Source organism: Pongo abelii, chromosome 9, assembly GCF_028885655.2.
Source record: "Pongo abelii isolate AG06213 chromosome 9, NHGRI_mPonAbe1-v2.0_pri, whole genome shotgun sequence".
Taxonomy (NCBI): domain Eukaryota; kingdom Metazoa; phylum Chordata; class Mammalia; order Primates; family Hominidae; genus Pongo; species Pongo abelii.
In genome coordinates, this window is record NC_071994.2 from 82400693 (window position 1) to 82419137 (window position 18445).

An 18445-nucleotide genomic window follows, 5' to 3' on the forward strand; every position below is an offset into this window, starting at 1 on the left:
TCCCAAAATCTCAAGTTTAGAAGAAACTTAGCATGCCTCCCATTGGAGTGAAATGGGTGTACTCAGATCATGATTAATTTGAAAGTAGAGCAAATGGAAGACAATGGAGAATCATCCAGAGTTATAGACAATATCTACTCCAGCATCTATACACATCTGGATTTTAGAAGCTGTTTGTTTTTGCCTAATAAAAATGTATTTTTCCTTGAGTCACTTAGAGATAGTTTTAGGAAAACTAGGCTCAAGAATTGTCTTTGACAAAAGGCAGAGGATGTGTACATAAGTCAAAAATTTTAATCTTTGTAGCCACTAATAATCTTGTTTAAAGTTCTTTACTGAGTTCAGGGTTGACTGTGACTAAAGGGCAATTATTTAGTAAAAGGATAAAGTTCCCTTATGCAGATATATTTGGAATTTTTCTATTCAAGATCCTCAGTGCTGAATACCTCCCAGTCTTTCATAATGAAAATTCTTTTATAATCCTAGAAGCATTTGCCACTTCAGTCTTCCCACTCTTTGTACTTTACTGAATTTCTTGATGTTCCCTGAATGTGCTCAACTAGTTCTTACTTCTGGAGTAAAACATTTTACTTTCTGCTCCTGAAATATTTTTTCTTCTTTTTATCTGTCTAATAACTACTCGTCTGTAGCTCTTACTTCTCTCAAGAAACCTTCATGATTCTTTAGGCCTTCCCTTGTCAAAAGACATAAGTCTTTTGCAATTCTAATCAAACTACATCAAAATTGCCTATTTACTTGTCTTTTAGACCAGCCCTGTCAACTCCAAAGATAACATAAGCCACGCCTGTGATTTAAAATTTTCCTGTAGCCACATTAAAAAAAAAAGATAGAATTAATCTTAGTAATATATCTTAACAGATATATCCAAAATATCATAATTTTGATATATAATCAATATAAAAATTATGAGTTATATTGCATTTTTTCTACCGAGACTTTGAAACTGAATGTGCATTTTATACCTACTAAATATCTCAATTTGCACTGGAAATATTTTGATTACTCAATATGCTACCATATTGGAAAACACAGTTGTAGATTGTAAGTTCCTCAAGGACAAGAATTCTGTCTCTTTAGGTGGTACAGCCTCAGGACCTAACAAACTTTATCACAGGATTACTGCACTAGAAGGGGACACTATTTTACATGATGGTTAAGAGTTCTAGATCCACATAGACCAGAGAAAGTGGCTCTGGCCACTTACTATCTTTCTAACTTTGGGCAAGTTCCTTAATCTTTCTAACCTTTCTTCATCAATATAACCATAATCTAAAGCATAGATCTATCGTGGTGATTAATGTCAAAATGTATAAAAAGTACTTAGGTTATGAAGAGAATCAGTATATGTCATGTTTTATAGTTATTGACTGCTGAATTAATATCATTCAACTATTGTTTTTCCAAGTTTGAAAACTTTCTTTAGCACTTGAAAGTTAAATCAATTATTAAATTTGTCAATAATTAAATGAGTCATGTGCATTTATATAAATTGGAACAATAGCCATCACATCAAGAAAACATCACTAAATATATTTTCAACAAACTTGGGGTATGTCTCTTGTTTGGTATGTTTTACAGGACAGCTATAAGATAAAGCTAAAGTTTATTTGGTTGTTCAAGGAGGACTCCCCATAAAAGCCCTTCATATTCCAGAATAGCTAAAATTGAGATATTCAACTGAAAAGTAATGTTACTGATGATCTGGCCAGACATTTAATATTTATTTATGCATTTATTGATTTGAAAAAAAAATTATCATCTCAAATATGAGATACATAGGAGAAGTTACAAAATCAAATATTGTTAATTACTCCATGTGTTGAATCTCAGTTGAATCCTTCACACTTAGACAACTCTATAGGGATGTTGTAGGGTCAGTAGGCATCCCTGCCCACTACCACCACCACCAACACACACACAGTGTCCACAGGAGCAGACATCATTCAATGCAGTGGCTAGATGGGTACCTGACCCTCTTTGGGACAACTAGTACCATTTGCTGAGATTCTAAATAGCGGAAGAAGGTCTTCGGTGATTGAGCCTAAAAGGGACAAAACTTAGGAATACACATATTCTAACATGTAAAGTAAATCTGCAGCGTAAGAAAATAATTGAACCAATTATCAGGGGGGAAAAAAGGCTGAAATGAGAAAATCAGGATGTTGTTTGAGCCCTAAGTTCCAGTTCTCATGATGTGATTGCTCTATGAGCATCTGCACTATTCTTCTAAAAAATCTCTTTTTGCTCAAGCTAGATTTTGTTGGATGTTTTTCACTGAATCATATAGTTTTAGTTACTATAAGTGAACACTTCAATTATAAAATTAAAGGGACAGGAAGACTATAAAGAAGAAAAAAGAGGAAGAGGAAGGAGAAGAGAGGGGAGAAGGAGGAGGAAAAAACTTTTTGTAGGCCACAGTCTCTATATTTGGTACCTGCTGTAAACCTAAGAATGGAGATACAATAACTTATTTGGTGACCTGGGAAAAATATTTAATAAGGCTAAAGTGTAAGATTAGGGTCCTTGAAAGGTACCTCCACATACCATACACACACACCCAAGGATACAATCATACACATAATTTTAAATTATGTATTGAATTTTGACTCTTTTTAAGCATCGAGTTATTTTTGAGATAGATAATTTTTCTGAAATGGAGACTAGTATTCTGATTTTGCAGACGGAGAGACTGATGCTTCAACAGATCAGGCATTCTACTGAAAGCCACAAAACTGATGACAGAGCAAGAGCTTACACTCAGGTGCTCTGAACCTTCAGCCCAAGGTCTCTTGCTCGTTTTTGGGTCACCAACTCCCAGATATCATTCAAGTAGAAACTGGATGACTTTCTGGCAGAAGTGTTACCGAGCAGATTTATTCTAGGGGTGAAGGTGGGACTGAATGCGAGGTGGCTCCTCTTCTCAGTCTGTATCTCCAGGAGACACTTAGCCCTTGCTTCTGTACTGAAACCTACAGTGGAATTCAATCCCCTGCTGCAGACACTGAATAGTAATTGGTATTATAGGCAGGAAACATAACAATGACAAACATTTAAACCTCCTGTTGTTAAGAATCTTTAGGTCAATAGCAGCATTTTAAAATCAATTTGAGGGTTTGCTGGAAGATACAGAAGAGAAACTACAATCAACATAATAAGGTTAGATAACCCTAGTCATGTTAACAGCTACCTAAAACTTGACATCAATTCCTTACATTGATTCTCACTTATAGTTTACAGAAAAAAAAGAAAAATAAGAAAAAATTAGGAAGGACAAGCATAAAAATAATCTCACTGAAGCATCAAATTAGTATAAATAATGATGAAGAGTAATTGCTGCTGTTACTGGAGAACATGTTGTAAATGAAGTTTTCAAGATATCTGCTGATGATGAGAGGCTTTTGCAGTTTTGAAATTCAGAGAAGGAAAAGGGAAACTGGAATTCACGGCGCTAGATATAGGGTCACATTTGTCCTCCCCCAGGAGTAGCTGCTTCATCAGATTTGGGGGGACTAGTGCCACCTGGTGACTGGCACTGTGCTATGCGTGGCAAGGGTTACAAAGATGGACGGTAAGTATTAAGTTGGTGCAAAAGTAATTGTGATTGACTTTTGCAATTACTGCAATTAGTTTTCTGCAATTACTTTTGCACCAACCTAATAGAAAGCTGAGCCCAAAGTCACAATCTTGTGTTTGCAGCCTGCCTGCACCAGTTATAAGATTATCTGACATTGTATCTATCTCTATCTTCTAGCTATCTATCAATAGATATACATATGTAAAATATGTATATGTTTATTATATATATGAAATATATAGCATGTCATCACTTGACATTATGTATACATAAATGCATTATATATAATGTATATTTTACTTACTGATTTATATTCTATCTTCTTACACCAGAGTGTAAGTTCCAAGAGGTGCAGGAGTATTGATAAGCTAACATACTCCTAGCTTCTAGAATAATAGAAAAGTATCTAGTACATAGCAGGCACTTGATAAATACTCATGGAATCAATTTCTTACCTGTTAAAAGTTCCTTATGTAGTTTTCCCACCTTTAATTACCCCTTGATACTTTACCAACATCTGTTCTTTGCATTGTTACCAGAGTCACTGTTTAAGAAATAAATCAATTGCCTTTTCTTTGTAATAAAAAAAGAAAAGAGATGTGGTAGGAAGTGAATGAGAAAGAAATTTTTCTAAAAATGAAAATCCGATGGTGTCGCCCCTCTGCTGAAAACAATATAGTGTTTTCCCATTGCTCTTAGGATTAATTCCAACTTCCCTAACATAGCTTGCAATGCTCCCCAGCTAATATTTCTCCTTCCATCTCATTTTTCTTTTTGGATGTTTCCTAAACATGCCATATAGTTTTTTTTGCCTTTTTGGCTTCACGTGGATGGTAGTCTTTCTGCAATACCCATTTTCAATCTTCAGGTTGCTGATGGAATACTGATGGAGTACTAAAAGTTCCAAGTTAAAAGCTTCCAAGTCTGTGGAAATTTGCCAAATTCCCTTCAGGGCTATTTAATCTCTTCCTTCTCCTCCCCAATGCTTCATGGCTATATTTTTGTTGGAGAACTTAAATTACAATATAATCTGGCTCCTCAAAAGACTCTGAGGTCATCACATTATCACCTGGTCATCAGTACATCATCATCCAAGAAGGAGCACCAGTTCCTAGCAAAACAGAAGGTGTTCTGTAAAGGTTTCTTGAATAAATGGCTACATTTATAAGAAGTCAGATGTATGAGAACAAAACTATATACTAATATCCCAAATAGACTGATGGTTATAAAAGTGTAAACTTGTATATGACTGATTTCAGTGATTTTTGCAAATAACTGCCCTCAATAATGAAATCTGCGGTTATATTTTATTTTTGTTATAAAGAAAAACAACTCAAAATATCCAGAGGTCCTTGGTAAGGCAGAATGCAGCCAGATGGCACAGGTAAAATAAAGACAAGCAGAAGAGATGAGTCTGTTCGGGCTTGGGTTTAGTGCCTCTGAAATAAATTTGTCAATGTTCTAACTGACAATAAGGGTCATAAGCTTTCCCCAACTTAATTTTACTTCCTGCTGTTTACACCAGAGTGGAGTTATGGTGTAAATTTCTGTTTTAATTATAATCTTGGTCATAAGAAATCATTCAGCCCAGAACTCCTAAGCATGGGTGGTTTTTTAAAAAGAGTCTGGATCTGGTGTCAAGAGATGTGGGTTTAAATCCCATCTCTGCCACCTAGTGTGAACTTTAATAATTCATTTCTATAAGCCTCAGTTGTCATATCTATAATAATTTCAGAGTTTCAGCTAGAATTCAGATGTTTGTAAGTAAGTGACAGTCTGGGGTCTGAGGTCTGGGTCTACTTGGGGTTAAGTTCATTAAGCTGATTAGCAGAGAAGCTTCTAAACCCACTCCATATCTACCTCTTTGGGCATAGAGAAAGGGCAGAAGAAACAATATTACAAAACCTGTATCTCAAGTCGGTGATCCACCATTCGTATCTTCTGAGGGCTTGTTAGAAATGAAAATCCTCAGGCCCCATCCAAGACCAACCCCATTATGACTTCTAGGGGGATGAAGATCTGCACCTACGTCTTTAGCAAGCCCTCTGTATGATTCTGATGCACACTGAAAAAGGAGAAACAAAGTCCTGGAAGAAAGGTGGGAAGCTAGTTTTTGCTGTCTGAGTTTGGTTTCCTTGCCTACCATCTTGGCCTCATGCTGAAGCCTAGTAGAGAGGGTGCAGCCAGAAACTGGAGGAGTGTTCACTCCAGCATTTCCCAACTACTGCTCCCTCTTTTTATACCTAAAAAATGTAATCCCCACCTTTAGTGTTTTATAAATATGCATTAAGTTGCACCATAAAGCAAATCAATGAATAGTCCACAGCACTGCTTTGCTTTCTTCCTTCTCATGACCTCCTGGAGATTCTTACATGCTCCGTCCTACGGAACCTAAACTTTCTCCCCATCCTCAACCCCAGAAACTCATGTATGTATTCTGAATACCTGCTCTATGCCCATACATTCTTTCTCATTTCATATTTACTGTTACCTCTCACAATACTACAACCCGCTGTCCCAGTTCCATCCGAAAGGCCTAAGAAATTACCAGACACTTGTAGTCTTTCTTCCCTAGAAGCAATGCAGTTTCATCCTGGGGAAATTTTAGGAGCATCCTCTTTACCTGGAAGGGTGGTTTGGCAATAACTATCTACTTTCTAAGGGTCAGAGCACACAGAGGATAATAATACTATTTTCTGCACCTTTGTTTTGATTGGCCATATAGTTAGTTATCACAAATAGCTTCAAATACACTCGCGCTATTAGTTTCATATGCCATATATAATAGCTCATTTGTGGTAGAGCCCGTCTCACTCGACTGCATTTCTTTTCTGGGTGGAAGGTGCTGATGACAGTAAGGTATGAAACAAAAGGTATGGCCCAAACTTGACACTCATACAACCTAAATAAGAAGCAACTCATAGAATACAAAATCATATAATTATACCAATACCAATGGGAATTAATGCTAGGCTTGGCACTATAGAAAGAGACTGCGTGAAAAGAAAGGAAGCTGATGCTTTAAGTGATCAATTTATACTGTTTTGGGTTCTGTGTATTAAACATTAAACTGTAGTATCATTTCTAAGTAATAAGTGCACACCACCAAATTGAGATAATTTTGCCTAAATCATTCACTGTGGACAAATTGGTCACTGAGAGGAGCAACAAAAATACCTGGGACTGTGAGACGGAAAATATAATCACCAATCCCAGTTTACAAAAGAGGACATCAGGGAACAAAGAAAATAGACTTGCCCAATACCATGAAATTCCTAAGAGAAGTATGTTAATAGCATCAAACCTCCCCAAAAAATGGGATTTGGAATTAGTTTTCCATACTATGATCAATATAGAAATCTGAGATAAGTTTAGGAAACCTGTCTCCCAAGCATTCTCCCAGTTCCCACCTTGTTGTTCACATCGTATGTCTGAGCTTTTTCCAAGTGCCCTACTTTTGCTCCCGTTCCCATCTCTAGCATCAGAGCCCTTCACTGAGGCTTGACCTACTCCACTGGGGCTCACACTTTCCAGTCCTCAACTTCAAACTGGAAGGAACAGCAGAACAGATGCTGCCACATTGAGCAATGTCACTTTAAAAGAGAAGAAGAGGAAAAGAAAAAGAAACACCTACATCCCCAAACAAGACCCACCCTTAGATGTCAAAGCTTGTTCAGCTCAAACACAAGTTGCCAAGTCACACAGGATTGGGACTGGTTTCCTTTAGACTCCACACACCAAGCCTTGCACCAAATGCTTCCCCTGGACTGAGCACACCACAGGTTTCCCCCTGTGGAACATATGTTCAACACAAGGAACATAATTATCAGTGACCAGTGCTGTTGTCCAAAGAAAGAGATTCCATTTCCTTCTTCTAAATTTATTGCCTTTTAAAACACAGGAATACACCAGAATCAGAAAGTTTTTCAATGATTTGTGAGATGCCTATTACAGTATTTTCTAATAAAAGGTATAGAAATAAATTTAAAAGAAGTGACCAAAAATTCAGATCCCAAAGAACTGTCACTTGCAATATTGCCCTTACCTTTTAATGAAAGGAAAGATCAAGTATTATAACCACACCTCCTCACTCCTTTAGCAAAACAGCTACTGCCAAGAAAATGATTAATTGGCTGTTACTTATTTGACTCTAATGACTGAGTTTCAGGGCAATCATAAGCATTTTTAATCATTGGCTTATTTCTTAGTACAACCAGTTTCAAGCTCAATATAGGGCTTTCTGAAATGCTGGACAGAATGGCGCAGGTTGAAGGAGACCAAAAAATTCACCCAAAAATATACTTCTTTGACATTTTGAGATGGCTGTTCAGAGGGCCTGCAGACAGAAATAGTTCTACAAAGCTGTCTTTTGTGGGGGAGATGTGAATTTGTAGAGAAAATCTGTATTGATACAGCCGGCCTCTCTCTGAGGCCCTCCCTTGTCCAGATCTAAGAAAGATTAACTGAGAGTCTCACACCTTTAGAGGTCCGAAAAAGAACAACAACAACAATAACTACAGCAACAAACATTTACCACCTATTCTCTTGAGGTCTGCTACCTGTGAGATTTCATCCATCAAACAAGACCCCTTTGTTAGGCCTTCTCTTCTCTCCCTTCCATAGCCTGTCTTGACACTATAACCTGATTTACTGCCGTAACCTGTTTCTGACAGTATTTCAAGTCCCTATTCTTTCAGTAACCTCGACATGTACAAGCTTCTGTATCCCATCATGGGGTGGAGTTATCACTCTTTGGTTCTCCCCTAGGCATGCTAATACATTTTAATGCCATTTCTGCTATTAATCTGCCTTTTGTCAGTTTATTTTTAAGCAGACCTTCAGAGGTTAGGAGGAAGTTTTCCCTTGGTCCCTACAAGGCACTGTCTCAGTAGCTGAGAGTTCTGGGTGTTTGTGCTTGCTCTGTTCCACACTCTGTATCACTTCCTCACTTTGGGACTTAAAATGAAGATAGAGTTGAAAACATAAACAGATTTAAACTCCATTGATGGTGGGCTGGGTGCTGTGGCTCACGCTTGTAATCCCAGCACTTTGGGAGGCTGATGTGGGCAGATAGCTTGAGGTCAGGAGTTCAAGACCAGCCTGGTCAACATGGTGAAACCCTGTCTCTACTAAAAATTCAAAAATTAGCCAGGCTTGGTGGTGGGCGCCTCTAATCCCAGCTACTCGGGAGACTGAGGCAGGAGAATCACTTGAACCCCAGAGGTGGAGGCTGCAGTGAGCTGAGATCACACCACTGCACTCCCTGCTGGGTGATGGAGCGAGGCTCCATCTAAAAAATAAATTAAATAAATAAATAAACAAACAAACTACATTGATGGTGATGGGGTGGCATTGGGCAATATACAAAAATAAATGCTCAGTAAATATTTGTGGAATGAGGGAAGGGAAGGGAAGGAATGAAGGAAGGAAGGAAAGGAGGGAGGAAGGAAGGAAGGAAGGAAAGAAGGGAGGAAAGAAGGGAGGAAGGAAGGGAGGGAGGGAAGGGAGGGAGGGAAGGAAGGGAGGGAGGGAAGGAAGGGAGGAAGGGAGGGGAGGAAGGGAGGAAGGGAGGGGAGGAAGGGAGGAAGGGAGGGGAGGAAGGGAGGAAGGGAGGGGAGGAAGGGAGGAAGGGAGGGGAGGAAGGGAGGAAGGGAGGGGAGGAAGGGAGGAAGGGAGGGGAGGAAGGGAGGAAGGGAGGGGAGGAAGGGAGGAAGGGAGGGGAGGAAGGGAGGAAGGGAGGGGAGGAAGGGAGGAAGGGAGGGGAGGAAGGGAGGAAGGGAGGGGAGGAAGGGAGGAAGGGAGGGGAGGAAGGGAGGAAGGGAGGGGAGGAAGGGAGGAAGGGAGGGGAGGAAGGGAGGAAGGGAGGGGAGGAAGGGAGGAAGGGAGGGGAGGAAGGGAGGAAGGGAGGGAAGGAAGGGAGGAAGGGAGGGGAGGAAGGGAGGAAGGGAGGGAAGGAAGGGAGGAAGGGAGGGAAGGAAGGGAGGGAAGGGAGGGAGGGAAGGGAGGGAGGGAAGGGAGGGAGGGAAGGAAGGGAGGGAAGGGAGGGAGGGAAGGAAGGGAGGGAAGGAAGGGAGGAAGGGAGGGAAGGAAGGGAGGAAGGGAGGGAAGGAAGGGAGGAAGGGAGGGAAGGAAGGGAGGAAGGGAGGGAAGGAAGGGAGGAAGGGAGGGAAGGAAGGGAGGAAGGGAGGGAAGGAAGGGAGGAAGGGAGGGAAGGAAGGGAGGAAGGGAGGGAAGGAAGGGAGGAAGGGAGGGGAGGAAGGGAGGAAGGGAGGAAGGGAGGAAGGGAGGAAGGGAGGGAGGAAGGAGAGGGGAGGAAAAAGCAGGGAGCTAGAATAGTAGAATAGCTGAAACCCCTTAAAGTTCTCCCGGGCAGTGAAAACAGCATAGACCATACATCATCTTTAACAACCTCATTCTATAGCAGCAGTTCTCAACCAGCTGCACATTAGAATCACTTGAGTAACCTACAAAATCTTGATGCCATGACTGTACCTTAAACCAATTAAATCAGAACCTCTAGGGATAGACCCCAAGCCAGAGTATTTTTTAAAAGCTACCCAAGGGTTCCAATGTGCAGCCAGGGTTGAGAATCAGGGCTCTCTAGACAGCATGCCTCTGGAATCAATCTCTGACTAATAACTGGTTGCCATGGAAATTTATCCACCAGCTGGGTGAGCATTGTCCAACCTCCAGGTTACTTTCAAAACTAAAAATAACTGATACTTTCAATCATTGGAATAATAAATCCTTTTATGACCCACAGAAAAATTAAAAGTATTGCAATATGACCCGCTCTTCAAATACATCCATTCAGTTCTTCTTAGTGGATCCCTCAGTTGATTCTGAGTTCTAGCTATAAACTAAACAGCATGAGAAAAACCACTAGACATTTGTTTCTCATTTGCTGAATAGGATCACCTATAAGGATGCATCCAGCTGTTATGTATTTATGTAAGGCATGGTAAAGTGGAGGATGTGTGGACCACAGACTTATCAGGCCTCGATTTCTGTCTTGTCTCTGTCACTTATCATTTTGTGACATTGGGCAAATCACTTAACCTGTAATAGGTTCACTTTCCTTATCTTCACAATGGGGATATTAATACAATGGAAATCTTATTTTTCTTTCCCTTTTTGCAGAAAGAATGAGACATGTTACTTTGTAAATTTCAACTGTCATAACAAATTTATAATATATATTTCTTCCCTCTGTTGGCATCAACAAAGATGATAGAAAAATCCATGTGTTACATTTTTTTAGGGATTGAAAGCAATTTTCATCTTGTATCTTGCTAAATGCTAAGTGCCCTGATAGTAAGTTCAAGTCCCTCAGAGATCCTTCTTATGAACAAATTATACAGTCTACCCACTGGGGTTTAGCAATTGAAATGGTTGGAATCCCCTTGTTCTGGTAGGGAGCATAACCATATCATGAAATCACTCACTTGCTGAACACCTCCTACATATGATCCTGCAATTGACAAGTGCACCTCAGTGTTGTTACAGATGCTCTGTTACCTAAGAAGAAAACTTAAAGAGAGGAAAGAAAAGAGCAAAACAATTCATTTTCTATCTAATTAAAGTCATTATAAACAGCCTCATGGTGCTTAACCTCTTTCCTCCAAAATCCCAATGTTTCAGCTGGTTGCTCAGATGTGGAGCTTCATTGAGGTTTTTCTTAATTGCCTTTCCATCATTAATGGGATTCACTTCATTATTACCTCTGCCAAAAGCTGTCTCCAACTTTCAGCCCCCATGCTGGGCTATTTACATGCCTATTTATAATGCACATTTTCACTGAATGCTGAAGTCATGCCACCTCAAAGTTCACCAAGATAAATTGGAGCGTGCCCCTTCTAAGTCAGAACAACCTACTTAAATAATACTTTCTTACATATCTGTCAACTCTCTCCAAACCCCTCCTCTGTTCATTCATGACCCTTATTTCCTCTTTTCACTTTCTTCCTGGATTTCCCCCTCTTACTTAGTTTCCTTTCTCCCTTCCTTCCTGGATTCCTTTCTCTCCACTGTGTCCCCATTCAGTATCCATTTACTTGCTACACTCATCTTTACATCATCATAGAGCCATCTTACTCTTTCAACCACATCAATAACCTCCCCACCTCTGTCTTCAGTGAGCAGCTATTTTTTTATCATATTTTATTTAACCCCAATAAAATTCTGTGAACAAGGTCTAATGAATCCTAATTTAAAGGTGAAGGAACTGAAGGTTATGAAAGGAAATAGGGTGATGAAGATCATGCAGTTTACAATGACCAAGGTAGAGTGGGACCCAGCTCATAACCTCTGGAAAAAGAACAAGACCACAGAAATCACGTGTCATATCACAGAAGGAGTACCATCCAGAGAGCAGCAGTGCTCAGCTGGAGTCTCTCTGCGAAGCAGAGGAGCAAAAGCAGCAGTAATCCAGATCTACAACTCCCCTTGCCTTGTTCTTTCGACCCTTCTCTAACCAAACCTCTTCAAACAGCACATTAAGTTAGAATTATTGGAGTCTCCTCAAAGAGAATGAGTGAGTAGATTCTCAGAATAAGAGACAGTCCATAATACACGAATATGCATGGTCAGACAGAAGATCTGTTATGAGATGAAGCTGCGGGATTGGGCAGTGCTAATCCCAGTGCAATGCAGGAAGATGAGGTTCCAACCAAAGGACATTGCCTGTAAGCACCCCACTTGCAACAAAGGAATAACAACAACAATAAGAACAGCAAGAATTCCATATATTAAATGTTTGTTACCATTATTCCTTTATTTTTAAAAAATCACATTGCTTTTTGTTTTGGAAAAAACAAAATGAAACACATATCTTATGATCAATGTGCACACTCAATTTAGCTAAGTTTCTTTGTGTCTGAAAAACTGCTACTAAATTTGACAATGCTCCTTATAACCAGTGACATTGAAGAATGAAGAGATCCTGACGTGCCCAAAACTGTGCTAAGCCCTTCACATATGACACTTCTTTGTATTCCCACAACTCTATGAGGTAGGTCATACTAATATTTTTATCTTACCAGTGGGAAAACCGAGGCTGAGTAAGGATCAAATATTTGCTAAATATAACATGGCTAGAAGTGGTAGAGATGAGAGTCCAACCCTGGTTTATCCAATTCTACTATCCATGCTTTAACCACTTTCCTCCCTTGACTAAAGTAGGATAGAGAGCCTCAGGCAAGAACATAACTTAATATCACAGTTTTAATTGTCCTTGTTCTTTTCTCTTTTCAACAATTATCCTTTTATTAAATATTTTATAGGGCGTCTCATAAAAAGACATGAGTTTGTGGGATGATTTATGCTGACTTGAACTTCCAGTAGTTGTGTCTGTCATTGTGGATTAACACAACGGCATTCTAGTCTTATACATCAGTCTCCATGAGTTTTGTTAATGTGAATCTCTCTGAGAGAAAGAGCCATCTTCCTAGACAATGAAGCCAGCTAGGTGTCTCTGGGAACCCCCTCTCGCCTCTCCTCTAGTTTTAGGCATCTGCTTTCAGTTCTGCAGTTCTAATTGCACTGTGCCTGGGACTTGGCCTGACCAAGCGGGGAGCACATCCACGTGTAAGGATGGACACAGGAATCGCACTGATTTGTAAGCATGCTGAGAAATGTCAGCACAAATAGAATCTCCTAGCTTTTAGAAAAAGACTCATTTTCTAATGAAGAAAAAATCCAGAGGGCAGCTCCCATTAGTGTGGACATCTATACGAGGCAGGGATCAAGACGTCTGTTCAAACTAGAGCCTCAGGTGCTAGCTCCTTATAGTAGCAGTCTGGGTTTATGCTGCAGCAGAGAGGGCAAAGTCTTTGATGACCATGTCAGGCCGCTGGAGCTCACCCTGCCATTTGTCTTCCTGTGCATTCTCTTGTCCTCTGCCAAGACTCTGCCTATGTGATCAAATCTAGCTGCTGGACACGAGCAGCCCCTAATAGCCAATGAGCCACATACAAAAAATACAACATTCACTGATGATGTGCCACAGGGGTCACTTCTCAATAATATGACTGTGGCAATCATACACTGCAGGAAGGAATTACCGCTTATGGGGAAAAGTACTAGATCAAGAGTTCCGAGAAGCAGCATGACTCAGCCAGGCTTATGAGTCAGGCTTATTGAGGTTCAACTCAGCTGTACCACTCACTCTGTGTGTGACCTTGGACATATTCTACACATGTTTTTATTCTATAATCTGCAAAAGCAGATAAAATAAAGCCTAGTTGTTAAGGTTAATTTGATTAATAGATGATTAAAATGCATAAGCATCTGGGTTAGACATATGTAAGCAAAAAATCTTACTTTCTTTCTAAAATCTCTACCCAACCCCATCTCATTTCTTACATGAGAAAACCAATGCCCAGAGAGGGGAACAGCTTTCTCAAAGTCACATAGTCGATTCCGGGTAAAGAGTGGTGCACCAGATAGTGCATTGGATTTGAAATCAGGAGAAATAAGTTTGAATCCCAACTTTACTTTTTCATGTGACACTGAGAAAGTTACTGAACTTCTCTAAGCCTCAGTTTCCTGGTATATATAAAGGTGAGTATTAATGCTGCTCTTCCTGATTCACTGGTATATTTTCATCTTGTGTGCTATTAAGAAAGAAAAATGTCCAAGCTAAGGAGTCTAATGGAAGCCACTCACATAGGTCTGGAATACCAAAGGGCTATGCCCTCAGTGTAAGGGAAATAATGAGAGACATCCAGGAAATGTGCTTGTCTCAGTGTTGGTAGTGATGTGGGAAGGTGGTCTCTCTTAAGAATCTGCCGCAGTTATTCTGGAGGCAGATGTCAGAATTGCTTGAGCCCATGAGCTATGATTGTGCCACTGAACACCAGTCTGGGTGACAGCGAGACCCTGTCTTACAAAAAAAAAAAAAAAAAATGAGCTGTAAGTTTTCAGGCCAGCTTTGCCTTCTGTATTTACACTGTCAGTATGTACCACCTCCCGACTTCTGCCACCAAAAAAAAAATTCTCAAGTAGATAATTTAAAGTGGGCTCAGGTTGATAGTGCCCCCATGTGACTGGAAGTAAACTTCTCTAGAAGAAGTTTAATAGCAGCACACAGATCAGATTTAGGAATTTGAAAGATTCATTCCAAATTTAATGATGTTAAAAAGTATAAAAAGATGTGCAGCCAGGCACAGTGGCTTACACCTGTAATCCCAGCACTTTGGGAGGCCCAGTCTGGAGGAACACTTGAGCCCAAGAGTTCAAGACCAGCCTAGGCAACATAGTGAGACCACATCTCTATAGAAAATTTAAAAAATTAGCCAGATGTGGTGGTATACACCTGTAGTCTCAGCTACTTGGGAGGTTGAGGTAGAAGGATTGCTGAGTCTGGGAAAGATGCGCATCTTAGAGTTAAGGAAATGTGGTAGATATGTTTGTACCTCTTTCATATTATTTTAAGGAATAATGACAGCATATATGTTACACAGTGCCAGACAAGTAAATAAATAAATAAATAAATAAATAAATAAATAAATAAAGAGGCCAGCTCTCCCTCTTCTCACTTATGACCTTGAGCGGGTCACTTAAACAGGAGGATGAGATCTGTGGTTCCTAAAGTCCTCTCTACTATTGCTTTAATGATTCATCTTAAAAGAGTCCACATGCCTTTATTTATTCACAATTATTTATTTCTGTCAGGTTTCATGTTTAAATTAAGGCACATTTAATTGTACTTGAAGTGTCCCACAACAGTTTAACAGCTCACTTTTCAACAAGTTAAGTGAAGTCAAAGTTTCCATGAAATTCCTCTTTATCAGCTAACATTTTGTTCTAATCATCTGATATTGTTCATTATTTCCTTTAACATTGAAATGTATAACTATGCCAACATTCTCCTGCTTTGGAATGTAGTCCTAGACAAAGAAGGCAAAGGTATCCCGGAGGAAGCCATTTTTCCATGCCCAAATTCTAATAATGAGGATGGTAATCAGTTTGCCATCTTTTGTTTCATACCTCAGTAAGAGATTTCTGGAGGGTTTCATTTATTAATGATGACAAAAGGGGAATATCCACATTTCCTCACTAATTATCCATAACTGTTTAGGGAAAGACAAGAGGGTGTTTTTGATGAAGGAAGGAGAGCAGAGTGCTGAGGAAGAATGAGGACTCAGCCAGTCTGCAGAAGAACAAGATGCCCTCCCATTCTTTCAGCACACCAGTGCTTCCTTAGGAGGCTATCTGCTTTCCTCTTCCTTTGCCAGGGTGGGTTGGCAGGACTAAGAGCAACACGTGAAAGTATGATTAGATTTTGCGTGGAAGTCACATTCAGAGAAACTAATCTCAAAAACTTTCAACCAATCACACGTGACCAAATATGGAAGTGTTTTTTCTGAAAGGAAGGGCCCTGGGTAGGAAGGAGATGAATAAAGTATAACGGTGTAGAAATTCACATTTAGCCATTTACTCATCCAGAGTATGAGTCCACTGTTTGAAATTCTACTATTACAGACCTTGATGATGGTTTCATCATTCTGATTCCTTCTACCAGATTTTAAATACTCTTAGTTGGTTACACCATGTGATATACACAGAAGGGACTCGACTCACCTTCAGTTGAACCCCAGCTGTCCTACTGACCATCCCTGGGATCAAAAAAATATTGCTTAGCTTTTCTGAGTAGAGAATCATCAGCAGGGAAAACAACTACCTAAAACAATGCCTGGAATATACAAGGTACATGGAAAAATTATATTTCCAAATATTCTATCATGTTGACACCAGAAAAATATAAAATGTTCTTTTTTAAAATTTCTTTCAGGAAGGAACACCCTTGTTAGGAAGAGTGGCCATTAAGAAAGATGTAGTAGAACAGAAAAAGGTAGATAGAGGTACACTGTGACTGTGTTACCTGGGTTTGGCTGCTTATTCTTTCTGAAACATGTAAACACAGGTAATTAAAATACCAGCACGCTCACTGAATCTGGGACATGCTGCTATAAACATTTCTGGGTAGCTTCTTCAATATCCATTTTCTTCTTCTTTGCTAACAAACCCCTAATTAAGTTCAGGGTGGCCATGTGCCCAGCTTGAACAACAAAATTCCCCAGCCACCTTTTTAGTCTGTGACACAATTCTTAATTGAATTCTAAATGAAGGCACTCCTTGGAGCTTTGGAGAAAACTTTTCAAATGCAGACCAACTCAGCTGGCATTCACCCTTTGTTCTTTGATCTTCTCTTCCTTCTTGTCTGGAATATGGAGGCAATGATGGAGGCTGAGAGCCATATTGCAGCTCCAGTGAATCCTGGAGCCAGCATATCAGCCCTGGAATGCTCCCAGTTGCAGTAGAAAATTGAAACTGCAACTTGGTTAAGTAGCAGTTTTAAATTAAAACTGCTACAGTGGTTAAACCATTGTAGTTGAACTTCCGTTGCAAAAAACTAAATGCACATCGTAAGTGACATAAGGTCTTTATGAAATAATAATATTCTTCTGCAGCATCTGGCGTTCAGCATCAGACCTTAATAAATGTTACTTCCTTCTGTTTTTCTTGCCGGTACAGAGAACACACACAAGGATTCAGGACTGAAGTTCTACTCAGGAGTAAGGGTGCTCGCAACTATCTCAATTATGAACAGAGCAATAGCCAAAGAGGGTGCAAAGCAGGAGATAAGAAGTGGAGGCCTCAACACCAGGGGAGTGGCAGTGGTATGCATCATGTCCTCCATTTTACAAATGAGGAAACTGAAATTCAGCAAGGATAAGTAACTTACTAAGATGAGATGGCCTGAAAATAGCAATCATCTAAGATTTAAGATTTAACCCTAGGGCATACTGATTCTGATGACTCTGTGCCCTTTTCACTGAGCCCTTCAGGAAGGGTACAGGTCCAGAAGAGACATGTACATTTTGTTTATCATCATACGCTTTAGGTTTCTTTAGGACATTCATCTTTTAGTGAAATATGAAAAAAGAGACAGATAATCTTTGTCTTCTTCATTATGTCTCTTCTGAAAATTTTCAGGCACACAGGAAAAACGCGCTCACAGTTGTCAAAGAGAAAATTAGATGCAGACAGTTTTTGCTAGGCCATGGGTCATCATGGCTGTTTGGGTGCCCAAGAACCTGCAAGGGATGGTGCCAACAGCACACATCTAGGGAAAGTATTCTGGCCTGGGCTCTCAAGGTGGCCCACTGAGGCTCAAAAACATAGATCACCCTTTTTTTTTTTTTTACCAGCTGTTTGATTAACCTTGGGTACATGTTACTGAGCCTCTCAGTGCCTCATTTTGCTTGAATGTAAAATAGAAATAATACCTAATTCATAAAGATGGCGTAAATAGTAAACAGATTAATGTGATGAAAATGTTCAGTCTAGGCCAGGCACGGTAGCTCCTGCCTGTAATCCTCAGACTGTGGGAGGCTGAGGCATGAAGATCACTTGAGCCCACGAGTTCAAGACCAGCCTGGGCAACGCAGTGAGACCCTATCTCTACAAGAAGTCAAATAAAATAAAATTAGCTGGGTGTGGTGTCACACATCCATGGTCCTAGCAACTTGGGAGGCTGAGGTAAGAGGATTGCTTGATCCCTGGAGGTTGAGACTGCAGTGAACCGTGATTTTGTCACTGCATTCTAGCGTAGATGACCAAGTAGAACCTTGTCTCAAAAAAAAAAGAGAATGCTCAGTCTAGTTCATATAGTAGGTACTCAATGAACCTTAGCATTATTTTTAGCCTTTACTTTTCTAGTCTACCACAAGAAGTATCAACAGATTTTCAATCAGAAAAAATAAAACCATATTATAAATATTCAGGAGAAAATCAAAACTATGTGTCCACATGTTTATAGAAAAAGAATGCTGTTGAAAACTAAGC

General features: G+C 39.9%; 1 protein-coding gene across 3 annotated transcripts in view; it reads right to left on the bottom strand.

The window, feature by feature from the left end:
- TENM4 (teneurin transmembrane protein 4) overlaps window positions 1-18445 on the bottom strand; it is a 3040222-nt gene that overhangs the window by 1677837 nt on the left and 1343940 nt on the right. The window lies entirely within an intron of this gene.